Source organism: Cololabis saira, chromosome 8, assembly GCF_033807715.1.
Source record: "Cololabis saira isolate AMF1-May2022 chromosome 8, fColSai1.1, whole genome shotgun sequence".
Classification (NCBI taxonomy): domain Eukaryota; kingdom Metazoa; phylum Chordata; class Actinopteri; order Beloniformes; family Belonidae; genus Cololabis; species Cololabis saira.
Window position 1 is genome coordinate 38,291,781 of NC_084594.1, and position 7,316 is coordinate 38,299,096.

A 7,316-nucleotide genomic window follows, 5' to 3' on the forward strand; every position below is an offset into this window, starting at 1 on the left:
CTGTGTGGAGCTGAATGGAAAACCAGGGAACTGTGAGGGTTCAGTGTTGTGGCAGGGTGGAGGAGCAGCCACTCAGCCGATTGGGCACACCTGTGCCCAATCAACCTCTCTACCCTGCCTGGCTACATAAGAAGTGGCTGCACACCAGCAAGAGGTCTGCTGGGAGAAGGTTCTGCTGGTGCATGTGTGGCGGTGTGATTGAATAAAGGAGTTCCTGCACTAAACCCTGTGTCCTCTGTCCTGTCGGTCGGCCCCAGTGGCAACGAGCTTGCTACAAGCGTAGTGCAGGCAGCCTCTGATATCTGCATGACCCTGCTCCAAACCGCTGTCCTGCATGTCTGAGATGTTTACCTGCTTCTACACACCATAATACAAATCCCCGTTTTAATAACAGACGTGTGCAGACCTTGATGACAAGCCGATGATGATCCATTCATTTGAAACAGGTGTGTTGACGCAAGGAAACATCTAAAACATGCAGGACGGTGCCCCTGGAGTACTCAGATTCGGATGTCACCATACCTCCACCTTCGAGGACCAGCAGACGTCGGCTGGCCCTGCCCCTACCGGGGTTAGAGCTTTTGGCTGTCGACCAAGCCTACAGGCATCATGGCATGATATACTGCAAATACAATGGACGAAGCATCAGTCACACAGCCTACAGGTTTTTGGAGGAGTGATTTTTGAAGCCTCTTTTCCTTTGTACCGCGAGTTGCATTGTTGCCCAGGAGGCCGATGGCAAAACGGCCAGCATATGTCAATCAAAGTTAGCTGTGGCTACCAGATCGATGCTGGAGGATCGGTGGAAATGCTGGAGAACATTTCCAATAGAACCTCCCGTTTCAAACGTTATTTTGGTGGCAGAATCAGAAATGACCTCTGCGTTTAGGTGACACACTTGGTCAGCACGAGCTGCCTGCTCTTAGTTAAGCTTCATTTTCCGACCCGTCCAAACCAACCAACAGCCAGTCATGCTGGTCCGTTTGTAAATAGTGTAGCAAAACGAATTCTCTTTAAAATGTGAGTGACTATGCTCTGTTAAGCTGGGCATACACTGTGCGACATTTTAAATCGTTTGATTCAGCCCCATCTCAAACTGCACGACTAGATCGCTGAGTTCAAAAGTTCACAGCCCACGATTTATGGTCTCACACTGTACGACCCGATGCTCTGATGATCCGTCTGCTCACACTATACGTTCATAATCCTCACGTCGGACTTCTGTTACTGGAACTGCAACGTCAAAAAGAAGTGGAAGAGGAGGAACCCCGAAGTGGGAGACGCCGAAGATGTTCAGCAAAAAATAACGTGCTGCCTTGGCAATTTTTGTCATTCTGTGTGGCGATGAATGAAAAAAGATTAGACAACGTTGTGATTGGACAAGGAATTGGCTGGGAGGCGTGGGAAATGCGGTCTTTTTTTTCTGTTATTAAAACATGATTTGTGATGTGAATTTGCAACACTTTAAACTACAAATAATAGTTTTTGACGTGACATCAGAGATTGCGCATGCTCTCTGCGAAAGGATGAGGCAAATCGAGTCGTAGCTGCTTCAACTGTGATTCCTTCACGAGGAGCGACCAGGATTTCAAACACGCTTGATTTTCTTGCAAGCACACGATTTGTGATCGGGAGCTCGTCGTGAGGTGTTACTCTCTCGTCGTTACCCCACGTATACTGCACGAGCAACGATTGGGTCGAAATCTGGCCCGATCCAAAAAATAGTTGCACGAGTGGAAAATCGGTTCAAAACGAGCCCACAATCGCACAGTGTATGCCCGACTTTAGGGCTTTATTGGTAAGTAGCTAGTAGCAGTAGGTTAAAAATGGTGACAGCTAGCCATCTGCTGTTCCAGCCACCAATCAAAATTTGAAGATGGAAGTCAGTGGAGATCGATTCACGCCTGACCCGCCTTCACCGGGCGGTCAGTTGATGATCTGTGACGTTAGATTGTTGGCGTTTGGAGATCACTCTGGATAAGTCCCGAGCACCTCGGAGGAACATCCATGGCTCTCGGGTTAACATGTCAAACATCAGCATCTCTGCCAGACAGAGGCTAGCTGGCTCACCACTCGATACATTCAGGAAACCAACGAGGACCAGGGCAGAGGAAGATGAAGAGGAAATCTTGGACCGGGTTTTGCTTGTCTGCATGTATTAACAAATGTTGGAATTTTGCAACCCTCATAATATCAGTTACATGATATAGTTAAGTTTTTAAATGTTCTGAATAAAGGTAGCTTGTTTAATTTCTCCAAAAATGCCAGTTATTGAGGCTGACCTTGCAGTTCGAGGCCCTGTAGTGGCTACTGGGCAAATGTGATGCTCAGAAACAGCTAATCAAAAGTGTTAAAATCAACAATCAGACGCAGATGCAAGGCCTGGATCAGCCACCAGAACCAGATCTGAGCTGGGAGGACTGGTTTCCAACAAGCGCTTACCGGTCCAGTTCCTGAAGATTTCCTCTGAACAATAAAAACCTGCAGAGTCTTTAGATGTCCGGAAGCTCCCCTCCTGAAGTAGCTGCAGTCGCTCGTCCTCCAGCTCCTCTAGACACCAGTGCTACAATGAAAAGCTCAGGCTGTGCCTGCTTTTACCTGCCGAGGCTCCGCCCCCACAGGTGTGTGATGGGAGAGAAACCGGGAGGACAAACAAACGCAGCCTCCTCTGGCGTTAAATGATGGAACGCTTCCAGCTTGTGCCTGCGAGCCAAGCGTTGCTTTATCCTGACCAGCGCTCCCAGAGCTCCCAGAGCTCCCAGCGATGCAGGTATGTGGAGGGTCCATGAGCGGCGTTCACATCAAAGAGTGCTGACGGACAAAAATGAGTGTTTGTGTTTCCTCTTCCTAAATCCTGTACTTCCAGATGAAAGGCGACACACACCCTTCCTGTCCGCCGTCATCACACCGCACACGCTGATGACTGTTTACACGTACACACACCACACACCTGTAACCTGAGAGTCACCCTCGAGGAAGAATCTGCACATGAACACACCGACTCCTGTTGCTTGTACGGTTACTCCGGTCGGCTTCGAGCTCGGTCCGGCGTCCACATGCCGGGTTTAAGCCACAACTTTGACCTGGTCTGCCGTCAGCTGAAGGGTCACCTGACCTTTGGACTGGACCGGACTCCTGGTACCAAGCAGAAGCAGATCTGCTGCTGAACTCACCTGTGACGCTGCAGAACAGCCCTGGCTCAAGTTTTCTGGGGCAACATCGTGTTCGGGGCCTGTTTTTAGTGAAACAAAAAAAAGTCTAACTTTTAAAAACTGAATACATTTTAAAAATTTAAAAATTGTTTGATGAAGGCAAGCCAAAGCAAGTTTATTTGTTTAGCACAATTCAACAAAAGGTAATTCAAAGTGCTTTACATCGACATTAAAAGCGGCAAGACACAATTAAACCGTAAATAACAAATAAAATTATATAAAATTATGAGAAAAGAAGGTAAAATAATAAAAAGCACAAGTTGCTGAAAACTAAGGGCAGTAGAGTACCGCAGGTACACATCTCATTTGCGGTTTTCAGAGAGTATTTAATTTAAGAGTATGCTTAAATACCAAATAAATGAAATAAAATGATAAGAGAAGAGGTAAAATAATAAAAAGCACAAGTTGTTAAAAATAAGGGCAGTAGAGTACAGCAGGTAAGTATTTAATTAAGGAGTACGCTTCAGTAAAGATGAACCCCAAATATAAATTTTCAGTCAGAGTTATCTTAAATTAAATTGGAACTTTGTATTCACTAATTTAAATTTGCGCGTTCATAATGTCATAAAGAGTGTTTTTCTGACAAATTAGTGTATTTAGTGTATTTAGTATTTAGTAAATACACAATTAGAAATCTGAGCTGAAAAAGCAAAATTGATCTGAAAAAAGATTCTTAACAATTTATCAACTTTTAAATTCAAAATCTCCTTTTTTTTATTTATTTTTTTTTTTTTTGCAAATTTGTGAGCATATAATTGAGACCGAAGAGCTCTTTTAAAGTGATAGATTTGTAGTCATAAATACTTGAAATCTGTAATCTATGAGCTTTAAAGTTACAATTTCAGATTTTTTTTATTGCATGTTTAAAGAGAAAGAACCTCTGAAAACGTTTCATGGAATCAGAAAAATATTTATCATCTGTTGGCAAATTTGTAGATTTGTAGTTATCAAGTTTAAATTGTGAACGCAAAAGGTTTCTCTAAAATTCCAAGTTTACAGTAACAAATACAAACTTTTCTGTTGCAAATTTTAAACGTTGAAAAGCCAGAAATAAAGATTTTTGCCACTGATTTACCCCCACACCAGATGCCATACCTGAGTTTTCTCTTGCAACAGTGAAAAAGTTCTGAGCTGCAATAAAATTGATGCTAGGTGGCTTGGTTTATTTTCTAGCTAAATTTGAAACTTAACTTTTTTTTAACCAAAAAAATGGCAAATTTATCATTTCAGAAACACTGAGCTTTATTTTTTAAGGCAATTTATATGATCTAAAACTGTTTTGAAGTGTTTCCTCAATTTGCTAGTTTATAAATTCATAATCTCATTTTTTGTTTTGCAAAACAGCCAGTTTACGAAATATCTTGAATAGTTTTTCTTGCAAATTTGTTTTAAAACTACAATTTTTGAGTTTTTTCTTAAAATGTTCAGTTTTCTATTAAAATGATCTAAGTTTATGAAGTTTATCCTCTATTTTATCCTTTCCATCTCAATTTTTTGCCTTCAAATGGCTCTAAAATGGCGCATCACTAATTTAGTGACTCTAATCAGAGTTGATTATCGCTCGCCAGGTTTATTCTGCCAGCTTGACCTGAATTAGATCTTTAGATTCAAATCTCTGGCTTGTTGTCTTAACCCATAAAAGGCTCATCTGTGGGGATCTGAAAAGGGTTTGACTGTTCTGTTGAAACAGTCAGAAACAAAAGTTTAGAGTTTCATCAACACATCCCAGTAAAAAGTGAGCGATGAGCTTCAGTCTTCAAAAGTGAAATGAGCTGTTGGACCTGGACTTTACCACAGTTTCCGGTGTGTTTTTGTCCCGTTCATGCCCTCAGTTTGGCTGTAGACAAACGTGTCAAACTGCAGCGGCTCTAATAACAGGTTGAAGAGCAGCTGCAGGTTGAGCTGCAGCTGTGTTTGTTCTCAGGACGCCTCTTTAATTTCAGCCGCTGAGCTGTTGAGCAGTCATGAGTCCTGCAGGAGGGCGTTCGCAGCCCTGAACAGGTCACTCTTTCTACTTTACCACAAAAGATTAGTATTATTATTATTATTAGGGCCCGAGCACTGACAGTGCGAAGGCCCTATTGTATCTGTAGGAATTCTTTTCCTTGTTTTTTTCCTTCTTCCGATGAAAGGAGGGCCTTTTTGCCCCCCTAAACGTGCCCCAAAAGTCACCAAATTTTGCACGCAAGCCAGGCCTGGCGAAAAATTTGATATTTAATGGTTTGCATTAATGGGCGTGTATATTATTATTATGATTATTATTATTATTATTATTATTACAATAATACCATGAAATACTAATTATTTGCCTCTAATGGCCCTCATGAATAATTGTTCTGTCATAGATGTTCTCAATAGAATTTAAGTTTATTTTTGTTTAATTTGCATTGCTCAACTTGAATTTTGTTAAATGTGAATATCTAAAGTCAGAAGTTTGCAAGTTTATTAAGCCAATGTCTGAGGGTTTTTTTTTTTTTTTGCAAATTTGTGGGATAATAAAGTTGATAAAAATGAAAGTTTTAAGTTAAAATTTAAGTCAAAGTACTTTAAGTCATCATTTGGTGTTTGCAGTCATTGCTGTGTGTGTGTGTGTGTGTGTGTGTGTGTGTGTGTGTGTGTGTGTGTGTGTGTGTGTGTGTGTGTGTGTGTGTGTGTGTGTGTGTGTGTGTGTGTGTGTGTGTGTGTGTGTGTGTGTGTTTCCTGGAGGAGGAAGCTGCTCTGTCTTGTGCACACACACGCTGATGAAGCCACAACAAACAGGTGTGTGGTTGGATTAGCAGCAGCGCTGGGCTCAGTCGTCTCAGCAGCATCAAAGCTGCTGCAGCTCCGTCTGCAGACGTGACCCTCTGAACTTCACTCAGATTTCTCCTCCGGTTCAAGCAAGAGCCACCTGAGACGTGACGTCCATGATGAATGTGGGATTTTTATAAACCTCATCACTTACAACTACAGAAAACCACGAATGTATGCATAATTATGGTCTTGAGTGCCATTAGAGACTATGCTGTCATCATTTTAGACTTAGTTAATCATCTGCAACTAGGGTTGCCAACCGTCCCTTGAAAAACGTAATCGTCCCGTATTTATAAACTAAAGTACGTATGGCGCTGAAAAGGGACGCACTTTGTCCCGTATTACTGTGAGAGTCAAAAAATAGTCATAACATGCCAATGGAAAATTACATTAAGCTGTTGAGTTCACAAGTTATTTTTTTCTGTTTTACTACAACTGTAGCCTACAGTCATGGCTTTTGAGGCACAAATATGTTTACAAGTTTTCTACAGACTTTCTGTTTACACTTTTGTTATTGCACTAAAAATGTACATTACGGAATTCTGCTTTCTTTCTATTGTTTTATATTATTTTATACAATTTTAAGTTAAGCACGACAGGTTTCTGTTTAAGAAAGATACTTATTTTATTCAGTTCATTTTGTTATTTTGTATTAAAGTGAAATGCGGGGTAATAATTTGTTTTCCATGTGTTCATGGCATTCAAATATGCATCTAATTCAATTCAGGTTTGAGTCAAATAGTTAAAAAATCGTTTCCCTCACAAAAATAGGGGCTAAAAAAATTGACCACGCCAGGAAAGGTGAAGGCAATCGATGAGGTGTCCCTTATTTATTTTTTAGGGAGTTGGCAACAACACCTGCAACTAAAGTCAAAACAGAGCGTAGTAAATATAAAGATAAAAAATAACATGGCTTGTTGTGCTGTTAACTGGACTAATCTCCACTGTGACTGGATCTACAAAAAATTGACTTTCAAATATCGACCAATCAGAAGAAGGGGCGGGGCTAATTTGCACCAATTATGTTCAAGGACTCAAAACCGAGTCCGATGTCACCACCCATGACTCTCTATGTCAAACCATTCAAAAGTTGTCAGAAAGTAGGAACTATCAAATATGGACCAATCAGATGAAGGGGGGGCGCGCTTTTTGGCGTCTATTGTCGCCACGGTAACGCTTTTGACTGAGAAAAGTAATGTTCATCGTTGCAGGATGGAGACGCACATTTTGATGTATAACACACCTGGGTGCACGTTATGGTTCGGGCCGCATTAACAGCCGAAGAAATGGCATAAATTGCACCAAAATTAC